The following is a 20,348-nucleotide window of genomic DNA, read 5'->3' as shown; positions in this document are numbered from 1 at the left end:
GCCCTGCTCTCTGTCAGCGATCACCGCAAATCGCAGTGAAACGGCCAGTAATGACCGGCCGTACCCGGCGGCGGAGACCCGCTGCTGACACCCACGGGACAGGTAGGGCGGGCGCGCGCCCCCTACCTGTTTTGCAAAACCATGTTTTAAAACGTGGTTTTGCGCAGCCGTGCCGCTCTGCAAACGTACATATGCAGTGGCTTGGGCTGAAGAGGTTAAACTAGGTTTAGTGTATTTTTACGGAAATTTTGTGTTTCATAAGCCATTGTACTAATATTGTGCGACTCAAAAAATGGAACTACCACTATATTATTCTCTAGGGCAGCAATGGGCAAACTACGGCCCGCGGGACCTTTTAATCCGGCCCGGCGGACCTTTTAATCCGGCCCGCGGAGCTAGGCTCCCGCTGGGCTCCTCTCACAGTCCGCCCTGAAGACCGGTGTAGCATGAAAATCTGTCTCCTATGAGGATCTGTCCCCCTTGACGTATCTGCGGGATGAATTACTATGGGGGATGAATTACTATATGGGGGATGAATTACTATGGGGGATGAATTACTATGGGGGATGAATTATTATGGGGGATGAATTACTATATGGGGGATGAATTACTATATGGGGGATGAATTACTATGGGGGATGAATTACTATATGGGGGATGAATTACTATGGGGGATGAATTACTATATGGGGGATTAATTACTATGCTTACTATGGGGGAATATTACTATACTTACTATGGATGACACATACACATCATTCATCTACTCTTGGTCCGGCCCCCGGGTCCAATATATGAACCCATTGCAAGTCAAAAAGTTTGCCCACCCCTGCTCTAGGGTGTTTGCTTCCATGAAATATATAATGTTTTGAGGGTTTTATCTAATCTTCAGGCTTGGATTGAATTTTTAAATGTGAGCAGAAAGTGCTAAAATCCTTTAACAACCTACAGCATATATTAATTTTCCCCTCCATTATCAGCTTTAAGGGCATGTACTTTAACCCTTCACCGACGAGTCTGCAGTATAGTGTAGAATACCCATAGGTCTTTCACCTGTATTCTGCCTGCAGCACACAGAATAAACGTTAAAGCATATTTTGCAGCCAAAGTGGGATAACACCTACTTTATGCTTGTTACATGCCCCTATTCACATAACATACCTTAAAATAATTAACATAGCAGCTTACCTTTTTTAGATTCTTTATGCTGGACCCTCCAGCAAGGAAAAAATCTAGGTAGTTCTCTCTGTTTATGAGGGGGCAGGCATAATTAACCCTGTCTGTATTGCAGGGAGATCATCATTATCACTTGTAACTATACTTAGGGGCAGCACAGTGGCTAAATGGTTAGCACTTCCGCCTGGCAGCACTAGGGTCGTCGGTTCAAATCCCAACCACCGCACCACCTGCCTGGAGTTTGCATGTTCTCCCTGTGCCTGCGTGGGTTTCCTCCGGGTACTCCGGTTTCCTCCCACACTCCAAAGACATGCTGGTAGGTTAATTGGCTCCTGTCTAAATTGTCCCAAGTATGTGTATGTATGAATGTAAGTTAGGGACTTTAGATTGTACGCCCCTTGAGGGTTAGGGACTGATGTGAATGTACAATATATATGTAAAACGCTGCGTAAAATTGACGGCGCTATATAAGTACCTGAAATAAATAAATAAATAAAATACTTGAACACTGTCTGTCCTAACAGAAGGTGAATGGTTTAGAGGCTACTGTTCAAAAAACCTTGCACTCAGCCATTATACCTCCTCCTGAAAAACATCTAAAAAGGTAAGAAATATTTTTGGTGTGTTGTGTGAATGGGAACACATAAGAAACACATTTCTCAAATTTTAAATACAAAAGCAGAATTATGCTTTACATCCTGGTTCACACTAATGCGATGTGGGAAATGCAGTGAATCCTGTGAGTGTCTCACAGCGCATTGCAATCGCAAGGTGTCCATTCAATCTGCTGCGGGTGTCAATGTTAAATTAATGACACCCAGAAACAGATCACAAAATGCAGTGCGATTGCCAGAATTCACATTGCATGGGTGTGAACACCCATGTAAGGGCTCATGTACACTGCAGCTGATAAACTCACATTTAGGAGCTGTTCAGCATTTTTTTCAGCAGCCCCTTTATAAGCCTTTGTGTTTGGAAATTTTTTTTAACTCTTCCATTTCCAGATGCTGTCCAGAGCCTTTTTTCATCTTGAAAAATACATGCCAATTGTTTTCAAGGTACAATGCACACAGGATGTTCCTACCAAGCTTGTCACACATTGTAATGACCAATTAACACCTCAGACCTCTCCCACCCTTGGAAACAAAAGATATGATAATGACCATTCACACCTCAAATTCCTCAGGAAGACCCCCTGCCTGGTGGCCTTAATAACTCACCCCATCAGACACCTTTCCCACCTTTGGAAACAAAAGAAATGTTAATGAGCAACTCACACCTAAACTAATCTCAACACATACTGCTCTCTCTGCTTCTACTCTCTGTATTTCTCTGAAACAGTCTGAAATAGTTAATAATTTACCACTCTCCAGTGCATTCTGGGCATTTTGGAGGTTCTCCTGTGCGTATCTTTAAAAAACATTTTTAAACACAAACGCGCATAAACGCGGCTAAATGCGGTATGCAAGCATGTGAAAACTGACTTTTTTAATCTGTGTTTACCTGCTGTCAATTTCCACCATTCAAACGTGAGTGTATCAGCTGCAGTGTACATGAGCCCTAATGCGATTGAAATGCGGAAAAAAAGGGCCCTGCACCATTCTGGTGCAGATGCAATGCGATTTAAACCATACAGAATGCATGGCTTAAACAGCACCACAAAGGCATTGCATGTGATGTGCACAGGAATGCAATGTGATTACTGTGTAAATCGTATGTGGTGTCCTGCACCGCACCAGTGTGAACCTAGACTAACTCTTCAGTCATCTCTCCTCAGGTTATGTGCTTTAACCATGTGCTTTTTATGCAGCCAAGTAGGCATCCTGGACATTTAAGAAAACCGTTCTGTTTGCATCCACAGACTGGGCAGGGTGCAAAGACTCAAGGGAAATGTAGTCCTCAGGAGAGCAGCCTGGATCAGGACAGAGACAGGTTTGGACTACAAGTTCCAGGGGCTGGAAACTGGGCAAGGATATAGAGGACTAAAAGCCAAGGCTGCCGTGATCTCAGTTGTGCATGGGGAGCAGAGTGAGGAGGCTTCTGCCATTGAACCTCATGTTTTGCAGCTGTGGAACTACAGAGCCCAGCATACCATCTGCATCCAGTCAGCTGTGCTGATTCCAGATATTGTGTTTTCAGAGGGTTTTGTATCCAGATCCTGGGGTTTCTGAGCTTGCTGCTCCAAACAGGGTGGAGCGTAGTAGTGGACATCCCCAAAGACTGGACAGAAGAAAAGATCAGCAGAGCATTGACAGCTCCAGATCAGTGTTCATACTTGAAACAAAATGTACTGAGCCACCTTCCATACTGATGTACTGTTAGAGTGGAGGAAGGAAATTCCAGTCAGGTTGTCAGCTTACATCTTACAAGGGACATAAAGGTTCTCCTGATCCATCTGAACCCACTATAAAGTCACTTGGGAGTCCTAGACAGATAATGCCAGATACAGGACTGGTTGCTGCAGCATCTGCACCATCCTTGGGATTGTCTCCTGCTTCTTTCTTCACAGACATGGGAAACTGGTAGAAAGCTTTGTGAAAAACACTTCTGTACCCATTAACCATGGGTATGGAAAGCTGTGGTTCTTTTCACTGGGGGAGGAGGACTTTGAAACATGGGTAGATCAAGTCCCTTTTCAAACTTGAAAGGAGTGGGATATCCCTGAGGTGCTAAACAAGCAAAGAATCAGCAAAAGTCTGGGAAGACCTGCTGAAGAGGTGGTCCTTAAATTACATTAAGGTGCTGTGTGCTGAGTTTGGGATGATAGGAAAGCTTTCTTATGTAATGTTTATGTTTGAACACATGCATCAGCTTAAAGGGAAGAAGCTGTCCAACTACATAGCCGAGTGGATGAAATTTCACACCAAGTCATCAAAAAAAAAGAGATAAACTCATGACATGCTGACAGAACTCAACCAAGTCCTACAGGGAGTCCAACCAAACCATCCTATTGTCCTAAAGTTTCTCTTGAAGGACATAAGAAGCACTCCCATGTATCCTGAACTGGTAAGAGAGGTCAGAAAAGAAGAAACTCTGCTGGAGAGGAAGAATTGAAGCACTGTGGCAAGGCCTACTCACAAGAAAGAGAAGGTTCTCATGTGTCTGGCTCAGGTAGGAGAGTACTTCATGCAAGCTGATCATTAGTTATTGTTTGATCAGATGTTGAACTGTTGAATAAAACTACACCTCAGATGCCATGTTATCCTGGGATGTGAAAATCGATGGCTCATTTAGTACAAGCCCAGCTGGAGATGTATAAGACAGTTATGCAAATGGTGGGGACTTAGGCAGGTATGTAGCAGGCTCAAGTGAGGATACAGAAATCCCTTACAGATGTCCAGAAGCCTGTAGTTGCTTTGGCCACAGAAAAGACGACATCAGGGAAAGCTGAATTGGGTACTGCACCACCCCCTTCTGGAAAGAAGTGTTACAGTCATAGAGAGACATTTCAGATCTCAGTGACCAAAGAAAAGTCTCCCTCCAGATATAGCAGAGTAAGTATTGAAAGCATTGGGGGAGTTACTGACCACAAACCCAGTGTAGGAGCCAACCAGGTGCTCGATTATGCCATCCTGTTCCAAATTCAAAAATGAAAAGAAGAAAAAAAGAAGGCCTGAACCCTTAAATCAGGTTTCTCCTGAACCTACATCATCAAAAAGATTGTCAACAATGTCTCCCTCTGCATCAGGCTTCCTTTCATGGGATCACAATGCACATCTACCACTGAAATGCCAGCTGGAATATCACCTGAAGCGCCTTCAGTTCAAGCTCAGACGGCTGGATCTGTGTCCTCCAAGTGCTATGTATAAGCTTCTTGACAAGCTAATTGACCCCTCGCTGACCGTGCCTGTTCTCATGGAAGGTATTTATATGAGGCTCTTGACTTAGGTGCCAATGACTCTACTGTATAGAGACTTTTATTGTTACACACCCAAAGAACCTTTCCTTGCAGGAGCTGGAGTATCTAAAGATGTGAATCATTGGAACTGAAAAGTTTTTAAGTGTATTTCCGAGTCAAGTTGACCCTTCAGTAATCGGACAGTCACAGACAGTCTACAATCTAGTCATTATGTGTAGAGATGAGCGAATCGAAGTAGCCGAAGTGGAATTCGAGTCGAATATCGGAAAAATTTCGATTCGCGCCGAATCCGAAAAATAGCCTAATTCGGACGCGCGAATCGAAATTTTTCCGAAAATGGCGGCTGACATGTGCGGCGACGGAGCAGGGATGTCTGGGAAGGCGCGCAGACAAGGCGCGCTGACCCATAATGCATTCCTCAACGACATGTGATCGCATCAGCCAATCAGCAGCCAGCCAGCTAGCACTGTGTAATGGTCGAGCTATAAATAGCGGCCATTTTGGAATTCTTCATTTGCCTGCAGTCATTGAACAGAGGCAGACCGCTCTGTATTAGGGACAGGGACAGAGTTAGGGCCACAGAAACGATACTTGGGGACAGAGAAACGATACTTAGGGACAGAGAACTATTACTCAGGGACACAGAATTGTTAATTAGGGCCACAGAATCGTTACTTAGGGACAAAGAAACGCTAGTTAGGGCCACAGAATTCATACTCAGGGACAGACAGAATTGTTACTGAGTGCCAGAGAATTGTTACTTAGGGCCACAGAAACGTTATTAGGGCCACAGAATTGTTACTCAGGGACAGACAGAATTGTTACTGAGTGCCAGAGAATTGTTACTTAGGGCCACAGAAACGTTATTAGGGCCACAGAATTGTTACTCAGGGACAGACAGAATTGTTACTGAGTGCCAGATAATTGTTACTTAGGGCCACAGAAACGTTATTAGGGCCACAGAATTGTTACTCAGGGACAGACAGAATTGTTACTGAGTGCCAGAGAATTGTTACTTAGGGCCACAGAAACTTTAGTTAGGGCCACAGAATTGTTACTCAGGGACAGACACAGAATTGTTACTGAGGGCCACAGAACTGTTACTTAGGGCCACAGAATTGTTACTCGCACAGACACAGAATTGTTACTCGCACAGACACAGAATTGTTACTGAGGGCCACAGAACTGTTACTTAGGGCCACAGAATTGTTACTCGCACAGACACAGAATTGTTACACAGGGACACAGAACTGTTACTGAGGGCCACAGAACCGTTACTTAGGGCCACAGAATTGTTACTCGCACAGACACAGAATTGTTACTCGCACAGACACAGAATTGTTACTCGCACAGACACAGAATTGTTACTGAGGGCCACAGAACTGTTAGTTAGGGCCACAGAATTGTTACTCGCACAGACACAGAATTGTTACTCGCACAGACACAGAATTGTTACTGAGGGCCACAGAACTGTTACTTGGGGCCACAGAAACGTTAATCAGGGACACAGAATTGTTACTGAGGGCCACAGAATTGTTACTCGCACAGACACAGAATTGTTACACAGGGACACAGAACTGTTACTGAGGGCCACAGAACCGTTACTTAGGGCCACAGAATTGTTACTCGCACAGACACAGAATTGTTACTCGCACAGACACAGAATTGTTACTCGCACAGACACAGAATTGTTACTCAGGGACACAGAACTGTTACTGAGGGCCACAGAACTGTTACTTAGGGCCACAGAATTGTTGCTCGCACAGACACAGAATTCTTACTCGCACAGACACAGAATTGTTACTCAGGGACACAGAACTGTTACTTATGGGCCACAGAACTGTTAGTTAGGGCCACAGAATTGTTACTCGCACAGACACAGAATTGTTACTCGCACAGACACAGAATTGTTACTGAGGGCCACAGAACTGTTACTTGGGGCCACAGAAACGTTAATCAGGGACACAGAATTGTTACTGAGGGCCACAGAACTGTTACTTAGGGCCACAGAATTGTTACTCGCACAGACACAGAATTGTTACTGAGGGCCACAGAACTGTTACTTGGGGCCACAGAAACGTTAATCAGGGACACAGAATTGTTACTGAGGGCCACAGAACTGTTACTTAGGGCCACAGAATTGTTACTCGCACAGACACAGAATTGTTACACAGGGACACAGAACTGTTACTGAGGGCCACAGAACCGTTACTTAGGGCCACAGAATTGTTACTCGCACAGACACAGAATTGTTACTCGCACAGACACAGAATTGTTACTGAGGGCCACAGAACTGTTACTTGGGGCCACAGAAACGTTAATCAGGGACACAGAATTGTTACTGAGGGCCACAGAACTGTTACTTAGGGCCACAGAATTGTTACTCGCACAGACACAGAATTGTTACTGAGGGCCACAGAACTGTTACTTGGGGCCACAGAAACGTTAATCAGGGACACAGAATTGTTACGGAGGGCCACAGAACTGTTACTTAGGGCCACAGAATTGTTACTCGCACAGACACAATTGTTACTCAGGGACACAGAACTGTTACTGAGGGCCACAGAACTGTTACTTAGGGCCACAGAATTGTTACTCGCACAGACACAGAATTCTTACTCGCACAGACACAGAATTGTTACTGAGGGCCACAGAACTGTTACTTGGGGCCACAGAAACGTTAATCAGGGACACAGAATTGTTACTGAGGGCCACAGAACTGTTACTTAGGGCCACAGAATTGTTACTCACACAGACACAGAATTGTTACTCGCACAGACACAGAATTGTTACTGAGGGCCACAGAACTGTTACTTGGGGCCACAGAAACGTTAATCAGGGACACAGAATTGTTACTGAGGGCCACAGAACTGTTAGGGCCACAGAATTGTTACTCGCACAGACACAGAATTGTTACACAGGGACACAGAACTGTTACTGAGGGCCACAGAACCGTTACTTAGGGCCACAGAATTGTTACTCGCACAGACACAGAATTGTTACTCGCACAGACACAGAATTGTTACTGAGGGCCACAGAACTGTTACTTGGGGCCACAGAAACGTTAATCAGGGACACAGAATTGTTACTGAGGGCCACAGAACTGTTACTTAGGGCCACAGAATTGTTACTCGCACAGACACAGAATTGTTACACAGGGACACAGAACTGTTACTGAGGGCCACAGAACCGTTACTTAGGGCCACAGAATTGTTACTCGCACAGACACAGAATTGTTACTCGCACAGACACAGAATTGTTACTCAGGGACACAGAACTGTTACTGAGGGCCACAGAACTGTTACTTAGGGCCACAGAATTGTTACTCGCACAGACACAGAATTGTTACTCGCACAGACACAGAATTGTTACTGAGGGCCACAGAACTGTTACTTGGGGCCACAGAAACATTAATCAGGGACACAGAATTGTTACTGAGGGCCACAGAATTGTTACTCGCACAGACACAGAATTGTTACTCGCACAGACACAGAATTGTTACTGAGGGCCACAGAACTGTTACTTGGGGCCACAGAAACGTTAATCAGGGACACAGAATTGTTACTGAGGGCCACAGAACTGTTACTTAGGGCCACAGAATTGTTACTCGCACAGACACAGAATTGTTACTCAGGGACACAGAATTGTTACTCAGGGACACATAATCGTTTAATTAAAGAGTATGTCAGACAACATGCAGAGGAGTGGCAGAGGAGGCAATGTTTTAGGAGCGAGCAGACGTGGCAGCAGAGGAAGGGGTCGAGGCAGCACTATTCGCAGCCAGAGGCCAGTGCTCCCGGTGTCATCCAGCGGTCGTGTCTCCACCGACAACCCTGCCGTCATCGATTGGTTGGCTCGGTCGTCTTCCTCTTCCCAGGTCACCTCTGACACCTACAGCCAACGGTCACTGGGTACGTCAGACACAACCGTTAGTTGGCATGGCCCGGGACCAAGCCCACTGAAATCACGTGTCCTCTACCTGCCCCTGTCCTTTGGTGTTCCCTCACCAAGCGAAGTATCGCATGCTGTGGGCTCAGCCCCACTGTACAGTGAGGAAGAGCTAACAGAGGGCGGTCAGGAACGGGGGGAGACATCCGCCTTTTCAGCAGCCAGGCGAAGAAGTAGTGGCGAGGAGAGTGGCCCGGTAGCCGGTCTAGAGACAGGTCTGTCTCCTGACCCAGACGCAGCCGAGGGGGCTAGTAGTGAGGCGGAGACCCTACTTGATGATGAGGAGGTTGATCGCACTTGGCAGCCTCGTCGTCATCAGGCAATTTCTTCCGCATCATCAGGAGAAGAGGGTGGCAGCTTGGCAGTGAGCGAAACAGTCGGTGGGTTGCCCAGGAGACAGCAGCAGGGTCGCAGCAGTGTCAGTGGAAGCAGTGTCAGTGGAGCCAAACGGCCACGGAGTAGAGCACCAGCTCCACTGCAGCCTACCACCACGGCCAGTAGTGGTGCCGGTGTGCACGGAGGAAGCAGCAGTCAGCCAGTGAGGAGTATCGGGGGCAAAGTTTCCTACTCGGCGGTGTGGCAATTTTTCGTCAAGCCGCCCGAGGAAGTAAACGTAGCCGTATGTCGACTATGTGGCCAGAAAGTCAAGCGTGGCCAGGGGGCCCATGTTGGGACTACAGCGTTGCGGCAGCATATGCAGCGTCGCCATTTGGTGGCCTGGGAAAACCGTGATAAAGATACGGCGGTTCTGCCCGCCCCAGCCCCCGCTCCATCACCCGCTCCGTTACTTGCTCCGTCACCCGACGTCAATCGCCCTCCATCAGCCAGTCAAGGCTCCAACACCTCTGCTGAGGGGAGTTGTCGCTCGTTGGCATCTTCCGCTCGTTCAGATGCTCCTTCTCCTGCTACTCCTCTTCACGGATTCCGTCAGCAGTCTTTCTTGGAATCCGTTTCCAAGAGACAACAGTTTGCGAGCACGCACCCGACGGTGCAAAAGCTGAACGTCCTCCTGTCCAAGTTGCTGGTGCTGCAGTCCCTCCCTTTCCAAGTGGTGGACTCAGCACCTTTCAGAGAAATGATGGCTTGTGCCGCGCCGCGGTGGAGAGTGCCAAGCCGTCATTTCTTCGCCAAAAAGGCAGTGCCAGCCCTGCATTCACATGTAGAAGACATGGTGGGCCAGTCTTTGAGCATGTCGGTCTCTGCCAAAGTGCACGGCAGCGCCGACGTGTGGAGCTGTAACTACGGTCAGGGACAGTACATGTCATTTACGGCCCACTGGGTGAACGTGGTGCCGTCACAGCCGCACCAGCAACTTGGACAGGTCACGCCGCTTTTGCCTCCACGTTTGCACGTCCTTGGTCCGGCAAAGATGTCCGCCTCTACCACCTCTTCTTCCGCCGTGTCCTCAGCCGCCACCCCCGTGCCAAGTCCCATTACCCGACCGGCATATCACATGTGCAGGGCACAACGGTGTCACGCTGTTCTGCACCTGGTATGCCTTGGCGAACGTAGTCACACAGGGGAGGAACTTCTGAGTGTAATGAACAGAGAAATCGACAGATGGCTGTCTCCGCGCAAACTCAAAATCGGAACCATGTTGACCGACAACGGAAAGAACATGGTGTCTGCTCTGCGTCAAGGAAGGTTGTGCCATGCGCCATGCATGGCTCACGTGTTCAATCTGGTTGTCAAGCGGTTCCTAAAATCCACCATCCCACTGCAAGACATCCTTAAAATGTCACGTAAACTTTGCATGCATTTCAGCCATTCCTACACCGCAAAGCACACCCTCCTTGAGCTGCAGCGGCAGAACGGAATTCCACATCATCGCCTGATCTGCAACGTTGCAACAAGGTGGAATTCAACCCTACACATGTTAGACCGCCTTTACGAGCAGCGAAAGGCCATCACCGATTTCCTGATGTTACAAGCGGATAAAGGTACTCCCCTGTGTAACTTCGATGTCAGCCATTGGCAGCTCATGCGTGACACCTGCCGCTTGCTCAGGCCCTTTGAGGAGGCCACGCTATTCGTGAGTCGGCAGGACTATGGGATGAACGACGTCATTCCTCTGTTGCACGTCCTTGAACAAATGCTGTTAACAATGGCTGGTCAGGGTGCGGTAGACGTGGCGCACAGATCTCAACGCCACATGACCCCTGTGGGGGCAGGACAGGAAGAAGAGGAGGAGGTAGAGGAGGACATTGGTGCTCAGGAATTATTGAGTGAAATGGGTGGTTTTTCCACTCAGCGGACAGGAGTGGAGGAGCAGGAGCATCTGGTAGAGGAGGAGGAGGAGGAGACAGAGGACCCAGACGCACCGTGGCAGTATGCTGTGGAGATGGAGGCAGGGAGTCCCTCGCATTCCTTGGCACAAATGGCCCATAGCATGCTCGGTTGCTTGCGTAGCGACAGCCGAATAATAACCATCAGACAGAGGGATGACTTTTGGCTGTCCACCTTGTTGGACCCTCGCTACCGTTCAAAAATGGTGGCCTTTTTCACACCTGCTGAGAGGGAGGCCAAAATAACGTACTATAAAAACCACCTATGTAGTCAGTTGGTCTCTGCCTTTGTGCGCCAACGTCCATCCTCAGACACTGTGGGCCCTGTGCGCTTGCGTTCCGCTGCCATGGCAGCAGGGGAGGGGTGGGGTGGTAGGAGCAGTGGCAGCTCCACCAGCAGCGGCTGCCTCAGTCTGCAGTCGATGATGAGTAGCTTTCTAAACCAGCGCAGTGAGGAAACTACTAACCAGCCGCAGCAGCAGCAGCAGCAGCAGCAGCAGCAGCAGCAGCATCAGGTGGACCTGGAGCAGGACCTCAAACAACAGGCTTGGGCCTACTTGGACAGCACCCTGCCAACCGAGGTAGACAATCCCCTTGACTACTGGTCAACGAAACTTGACCTTTGGCCCCAACTAGCTGAATTTGCCCTTGAAAGGCTGTCATGCCCGGCCAGTAGCGTGGCATCGGAGCGCGTGTTTAGTGCGGCAGGAGGTATTGTAACTCCGCGGAGGACACGACTGTCCACCCAAAGTGTGGAGAGACTCACGTTTGTGCAAATGAATCAGGCGTGGATTAGTCTGGATTTCAAACCACCAGTTCCTGACACAACTGACTAAATCCGCCATGAATCATGCCTCAAACATGTGCCACTTTGAGGTCTCCTCACACACTGCTGGTGTGTTGAATTTTTTGACATAGGGTGCTGGCAGATTACGGGCCTCCCATTGCTGCTGCCAGGCCCCTAATCTGCCATGGGCCCCTATACCGCCTCCTCATGCTGCTGCCAAGTCCAGGGTCTCTCATGGGTCCCTGTACGGCCTCCCATTGCTGCTGTCTCCATCGCCACACTCTGCCATGTGCCACTTTCAGGTCTCCTCACACTGCTGGTGTGTAGAATTTTTTGACATAGGGTGCTGGCAGATTACGGGCCTCCTATAGCTGCTGCCAGGCCCCTAATCTGCCATAGGCCCCTATATACCACCTCCTCATGCTGCTGCCAGGTCCAGAGTCTCTCATGGGTCCCTGTACGGCCTCCCATTGCTGCTGTCTCCATCGCCACACTCTGCCATGTGCCACTTTCAGGTCTCCTCACACACTGCTGGTGTGTAGAATTTTTTGACATAGGGTGCTGGCAGATTACGGGCCTCCCATTGCTGCTGCCAGGCCCCTAATCTGCCATGGGCCCCTATACCGCCTCCTCATGCTGCTGCCAAGTCCAGAGTCTCTCATGGGTCCCTGTACGGCCTCCCATTGCTGCTGTCTCCATCGCCACACTCTGCCATGTGCCACTTTCAGGTCTCCTCACACACTGCTGGTGTGTAGAATTTTTTGACATAGGGTGCTGGCAGATTACGGGCCTCCCATAGCTGCTGCCAGGCCCCTAATCTGCCATGGGCCCCTATATACCGCCTCCTCATGCTGCTGCCAGGTCCACAGTGTCTCATGCCATGTGCCACTTTCAGGTCTCCTCACACTGCTGGTGTGTTGAATTTTTTGACATAGGGTGCTGGCAGATTATGGGCCTCCTATAGCTGCTGCCAGGCCCCTAATCTGCCATAGGCCCCTATATACCGCCTCCTCATGCTGCTGCCAGGTCCAGAGTCTCTCATGGGTCCCTGTACGGCCTCCCATTGCTGCTGTCTCCATCGCCACACTCTGCCATGTGCCACTTTCAGGTCTCCTCACACTGCTGGTGTGTAGAATTTTTTTGACATAGGGTGCTGGCAGATTACGGGCCTCCCATTGCTGCTGCCAGGCACGTAATCTGCCATGGGCCCCCGTACCGACTCCTCATGCTGTGACGTTGCAACAAGGTGGAATTCAACCCTACATATGTTAGACCGCCTTTACGAACAGCGAAAGGCCATCACAGATTTCCTGATGTTAAAAGCGGATAAAGGTACTCCCTGTGTAACTTAGATGTCAGCCATTGGCAGCTCATGCGTGACACCTGCGCTTGCTCAGGCCCTTTGAGGAGGCCACGCTATTCGTGAGTCGGCAGGACTATGGGATGAACGACGTCATTCCTCTGTTGCACGTCCTGGAACAAATGCTGTTAACAATGGCTGGTCAGGGTGCGGTAGACGTGGCGCACAGATCTCAACGCCACATGACCCCTGTGGGGGCAGGACAGGAAGAAGAGGAGGAGGTAGAGGAGGACATTGGTGCTCAGGAATTATTGAGTGAAATGGGTGGTTTTTCCACTCAGCGGACAGGAGTGGAGGAGCAGGAGCATCTGGTAGAGGAGGAGGAGGAGGAGGAGACAGAGGACCCAGACGCACCGTGGCAGTATGCTGTGGAGATGGAGGCAGGGAGTCCCTCGCATTCCTTGGCACAAATGGCCCATAGCATGCTCGGTTGCTTGCGTAGCGACAGCCGAATAATAACCATCAGACAGAGGGATGACTTTTGGCTGTCCACCTTGTTGGACCCTCGCTACCGTTCAAAAATGGTGGCCTTTTTCACACCTGCTGAGAGGGAGGCCAAAATAACGTACTATAAAAACCACCTATGTAGTCAGCTGGTCTCTGCCTGTCTGCGCCAACGTCCATCCTCAGACACTGTGGGCCCTGTGCGCTTGCGTTCCGCTGCCATGGCAGCAGGGGAGGGGTGGGGTGGTAGGAGCAGTGGCAGCTCCACCAGCAGCGGCTGCCTCAGTCTGCAGTCGATGATGAGTAGCTTTCTTCACCAGCGCAGTGAGGAAACTACTAACCAGCCGCAGCAGCAGCAGCAGCAGCATCAGGTGGACCTGGAGCAGGACCTCAAACAACAGGCTTAGGCCTACTTGGACAGCACCCTGCCAACCGAGGTAGACAATCCCCTTGACTACTGGTCAACGAAACTTGACCTTTGGCCCCAACTAGCTGAATTTGCCCTTGAAAGGCTGTCATGCCCGGCCAGTAGCGTGGCATCGGAGCGCGTGTTTAGTGCGGCAGGAGGTATTGCAACTCTGCGGAGGACACGACTGTCCACCCAAAGTGTGGAGAGACTGACGTTTGTGAAAATGAATCAGGCGTGGATTAGTCTGGATTTCAAACCACCAGTTCCTGACACAACTGACTAAATCCGCCATGAATCATGCCCCAAACATGTGCCACTTTCAGGTCTCCTCACACTGCTGGTGTGTTACATTTTTTGTCATAGGGTGCTGGCAGATTACGGGCCTCCCATAGCTGCTGCCAGGCCCCTAATCTGCCATGGGCCCCTATACCGCCTCCTCATGCTGCTGCCAAGTCCAGAGTCTCTCATGGGTCCCTGTACGGCCTCCCATTGCTGCTGTCTCCATCGCCACACTCTGCCATGTGCCACTTTCAGGTCTCCTCACACTGCTGGTGTATTCCATTTTTTGTCATAGGGTGCTGGCAGATTACGGGCCTCCCATAGCTGCTGCCAGGCCCCTAATCTGCCATGGGCCCCTATACCGCCTCCTCATGCTGCTGCCAGGTCCAGAGTCTCTCATGGGTCCCTGTACGGCCTCCCATTGCTGCTGTCTCCATCGCCACACTCTGCCATGTGCCACTTTCAGGTCTCCTCACACTGCTGGTGGGTTCCATTTTTTGTCATAGGGTGCTGGCAGATTACGGGCCTCCCATAGCTGCTGCCAGGCCCCTAATCTGCCATGGGCCCCTATACCGCCTCCTCATGCTGCTGCCAGGTCCAGAGTCTCTCATGGGTCCCTGTACGGCCTCCCATTGCTGCTGTCTCCATCGCCACACTCTGCCATGTGCCACTTTCAGGTCTCCTCACACTGCTGGTGGGTTCCATTTTTTGTCATAGGGTGCTGGCAGATTACGGGCCTCCCATAGCTGCTGCCAGGCCCCTAATCTGCCATGGGCCCCCGTACCGACTCCTCATGCTGCTGCCAGGCCCGTAATCTGTCATGGGCCCCTGTTGTCGCTTGTTGGCATATTCCGCTCGTTCAGATGCTCCTTCTCCTGCTACTCCTCTTCACGGATTCTGTCAGCAGTCTTTCTTAGAATCCGTTTCCAAGAGACAACAGTTTGCGAGCACGCACCAGACGGTGCAGAAGCTGAACGTCCTCCTGTCCAAGTTGCTGCTGCCAGGCTCGTAATCTGTCATGCGCCCCTGTACCGCCTCCTCATGCTGCTGCCAGGTCCAGAGTGTGTCATGGGCCCCCGTACCGACTCCTCATGCTGCTGCCAGGCCCGTAATCTGTCATGGGCCCCTGTACCGCCTCCCCATGCTGCTGCCAGGTCCAGAGTGTGTCATGGGTCCCTGTACGGCCTCCCATTGCTGCTGCCAGGCCCGTAATCTGCCATGGGCCCCCGTACCGACTCCTCATGCTGCTGCCAGGCCCGTAATCTGCCATGGGCCCCTGTACCGCCTCCTCATGCTGCTGCCAGGTCCAGAGTGTGTCATGGGTCCCTGTACGGCCTCCCATTGCTGCTGTCTCTATCGCCACACTCTGCCATGTGCCACTTTCAGGTCTCCTCACACTGCTGGTGGGTTCCATTTTTTGTCATAGGGTGCTGGCAGATTACGGGCCTCCCATAGCTGCTGCCAGGCCCCTAATCTGCCATGGGCCCCCGTACCGACTCCTCATGCTGCTGCCAGGCCCGTAATCTGTCATGGGCCCCTGTTGTCGCTTGTTGGCATATTCCGCTCGTTCAGATGCTCCTTCTCCTGCTACTCCTCTTCACGGATTCTGTCAGCAGTCTTTCTTAGAATCCGTTTCCAAGAGACAACAGTTTGCGAGCACGCACCAGACGGTGCAGAAGCTGAACGTCCTCCTGTCCAAGTTGCTGCTGCCAGGCTCGTAATCTGTCATGCGCCCCTGTACCGCCTCCTCATGCTGCTGCCAGGTCCAGAGTGTGTCATGGGCCCCCGTACCGACTCCTCATGCTGCTGCCAGGCCCGTAATCTGTCATGGGCCCCTGTACCGCCTCCCCATGCTGCTGCCAGGTCCAGAGTGTGTCATGGGTCCCTGTACGGCCTCCCATTGCTGCTGCCAGGCCCGTAATCTGCCATGGGCCCCCGTACCGACTCCTCATGCTGCTGCCAGGCCCGTAATCTGCCATGGGCCCCTGTACCGCCTCCTCATGCTGCTGCCAGGTCCAGAGTGTGTCATGGGTCCCTGTACGGCCTCCCATTGCTGCTGTCTCTATCGCCACACTCTGCCATGTGCCACTTTCAGGTCTCCTCACACTGCTGGTGGTTTCCATTTTTGTCATAGGGTGCTGTATGGCCTCCCATTGCTGCTGCCTCCACCGCCACACTGTGGCTCCACACTCTGGTTTTGGCCCCGTGACTGCCCAAATGAGTGAAGTGTGCGGTGATTCTAAGATCGACGGCACTCATCTGCATGTCATACTGACTGACAGTATTATTTCTCTTCCCCAGCAGACTCCAAGGGCATTTAAATTAAAGGTACAGTGTTCAGCACTAATATTAAGTCTCTCTGAAGCCTAGAAACACCCTTTTTTAAGTTAAATTCACAGCGAATATATTCGACTCGAATCGAAATTTTTCCAGGAATTCGCCGAATCAGTCGAATCGAATTTTTGAATATTTCGCTCATCTCTAATTATGTGCCTTCAACCCCCAGGGTCTAACAGGAGCTAACTGAATGCAGAGATGAATATTGACCTAGTTACATGACAACATCCCTCTGAAAGTGTCTCTACGCCAGATGGTGTGAACCCCATGCAACAGATGGTGTATAGAAAGCAGATGGACTGGAAAGGCTACAGAGATAAGACAAGTCAGAGATGGTTCTACAGCCAGGAGAAGTGGTGTTTTTGCGTGCTTCATTCAAGTTGAGCCAGCCAGGTCCTTATTTTGTCCTTGAAGCTGACCCACAGGGAGTAGACCCTGGGGTAAAGATCAAAGTGTTTTTGGTGAAGGCATTACAACAGACCCAAGGAAGAATTCCTGTCAGTGTTTGCAATGTTACTGTCACGTACCTGGTTGGAGAGCCTAACATGGAGAGGAGACATCCTCTTACTACTCCCACTCGGAGCCCCTGATAGTGGGAACAGAGGGCGCTGAGCCAGGAGTGGCACGAGTTCCGGGTGGGTCTGGAGCTGATGGTAGGTAGGTGAAGACCCAGAAGATCCAGATGCAGGCAGGTGTGGATGTAAGAACGTGGGTGCAGCAGCAGGAAGGTATGGCGGCAACCAGGATGCAGACCAGGAACGGACACAGGAGCGTAGGTGCGGCAGCATGCAGGTATGGCGGTAACCAGGGTGCAGGCCAGGTGCAGGAACGTAGGTGCAGCAGCAGGTAAGTATGGCGGCAACCAGGATACAGACCAGGTGCAGATACAGGTATGTATGTGCAGCAGTGTCAGACAAGCCAGGTCAGGATCAATCAAGCGAATCAGGTACAAGGAAGCAGGCAAGCGGCTAGTCAGGGATAAGCCGGGTCAGTGCAGGCGAAGTTCTTTCTTAGTCAGGGTTAGATCAGATACAGGCAACAGAATCAGGTTATGGAGTGCAGAACGTTATAGACCAGAAGGCATAGACTAAACTGTGCTGGTGGATTAGATAGCCCGCCTTGCGGTGACGTGTACGCTAGTGCGCATGCGCGCACTTGTACGCTCTTGTGCATGCGCGCCCGCATGCTCCTGCGCATGCGCACTCGCACTGCTGTGGCCAGAAGGGATCTGGCGCCGACGCACGGCTGCGTGAGGGAGAGATCCCTGACAGTTACAGACTCCCAGGTGAAGCTACAAGTTCATATTCTGATCAAAATCCAGCAAACCCCATCTCACCATCAGATTTATTTGATGAAGCTGAAGGTGAGATTCCAACAGAATAGTTAGATCCAAAGAGCATTCACTCCAATTATGCCAGAGCAGAAGGAGAGGGCTAAAGACCAACTCCTGAGAAGGTGGAAAATGTTCTCCAGGAATGAGTTTAATTTGGAGTGTGCGAGGTCGTGGACGCTATTATTTTCCTGAGTCCTAGGCCGCCTGACCATGAAGTGGAGTGTTCGCCGGTCGCTTGTTGTCACCTAGCATCAGCTGAAAGAGGGCCAGGTTTAGTTCCTGGTATTCACTGCACCGATGTGAGTGTTCCCCCCCTGCTGGATGGATGTCATGTCCCTGGAGCCTGGAGATGTGTGCTGAGTGTTGCCCGACATGCTGAGGTTTGCCAGATTGACCCCCAGAATCCTGCTGCCCAGATCCAGTTGACCAGGAGTGGTTTGAATTACTCAAATGTGCTTTTGATTGCACTTTTTGGTTAGTGATAATCCATTGTATTATCACAGGAGTCACGGATTTGCACCTTAAGGCGTTTTTGCTGTTTTTGGACTTTATTTATATTCATTTTATCACCTTGAGCACTTTATACATCATATTGGGACGTTTATTCACTTTATTGTGTTATTTAAGCGCTCTGTAGCTCTCTCATATGTTGTTTTGCCTATTTATTTGTTTGTCATGCATTTTACACCTTAGCGCTGCATATTGGCATTTTGTATTGATTAGGAGGTTTGAGAGGTTCGCCTTTTTATGCCAGCTGCTTTGATAGATTTTTTACCTTGCACTCGTTTGTTGAACTTACTTAGATGAAAATATAAGATAGCTCCACCTTAATGTTACTACTCTTGAGGCTTTTGCTGAGTGCTGAGCCCTTATCTCAAGCAAAATCAGTATCCATTCAACAACACTCTAGATGTCCTAAACAATACTCCCTTTCAGATAAAAGTAAAACCAAAAACAATCTTATAAATAGAACTGTTGGGATAACAAATACTGCAATGTCTAAAAGAAACACATTTACTCACCACTACCCTGACATCTGTTCTAAGTTTTTCTAAATAATGGCATACATACATCCCAGCTAAAGAACTACTCCTGGTATTCACAAACTGACCACAAATCAATGAGTAAACAGGAAAGGGGAAATATATGCTGAATAATAAACATAACAAATTAACTTATTCAGTTCAGTCTCTATTCAGAAGATTGGCTGCAGTAAAGATATAAAAGGTGATGAACAGCATGAATTTCTGAAAGATCATTCTTGTCAGACCAACCTGCTATCTTTCTATGAGGAAGTTAGTGAGAAATGAGATGGTGGAAGTCCAGTGAATGTAGTTTATCCAGATTTTACTAAAGCTGTAAAGATACTGTAACTCATAAATGTTTACTCTATAAAATAAAGTCTGTTGGAATTGATAAAATTGTGAAATTACATGAATGAGTCCAGAGAGTAGTGATAAATTACTCATTCTCTAAATGGTCTAATGTGAGTGCCATGCCCCTTAGTTTTGTCCTGGGGCCTATACTGTGTAATTTGTTTATTAAAGTGATTGATATTTTAATTTAAAAAATGGAACCTGTACAAACACATTATACTTGCCTGCTCAGTGTAATGGTTCTCCTTTTCTTGGGCCCCCCACTGGAATTCCTAGCTCCTCCTCCACACCTAGTGCCCCTCTAGAAAGATGCTTTCTAGGGGAGCATTCCTGCAGGCTCATCCCCTGCCCCGCTTCCTCATCATGGGATTTGATTGCCAGGAGCAGGATCCAATGTCTCTCGATGCTATCAAGCTGCCCAATGAGGAGGGACAGAGTCTGGATCGCTGGATCAAGTTTGGGTTCAGGTAAGTATAAGGGGGCTGAGGGGGATCCTCTGCAACAGACGATTTTTACCTTAATGTATAGAATGCATTAAGGTAAAAATCCTTAAGGCTTTAGAACCACTTTAATGATATAGAAGTTGGAATTAAGAGCTAATTTTCAGTGTGCGTCGATACCAAATTATGCAGAGAAATACCTTTGGTACAGGGCATATCATAATTGCAAGAAGACCATAATAAAATAGGGGTTGGGAAGCTACATGGCAGATGAGGTTCAATATTGAGAAATATATTCACAAGATAAATCAATAT

At 49.4% G+C, this 20,348-nt stretch overlaps 1 protein-coding gene across 1 annotated transcript in view; it reads right to left on the bottom strand.

Moving 5' to 3' along the window:
* LOC149467497 (receptor-type tyrosine-protein phosphatase H-like) overlaps positions 1-20,348 on the bottom strand; it is a 581,796-nt gene that overhangs the window by 386,113 nt on the left and 175,335 nt on the right. The window lies entirely within an intron of this gene.

Source organism: Staurois parvus, unplaced genomic scaffold, assembly GCF_062004578.1.
Source record: "Staurois parvus isolate SC_StPar_1 unplaced genomic scaffold, SC_StPar_1.0 ptg000108l, whole genome shotgun sequence".
In the NCBI taxonomy this organism is placed as follows: Eukaryota; Metazoa; Chordata; class Amphibia; order Anura; family Ranidae; genus Staurois; species Staurois parvus.
Note: the sequence above shows the minus strand (reverse complement) of the source record. Positions and strands in the feature narration are given on the sequence as shown.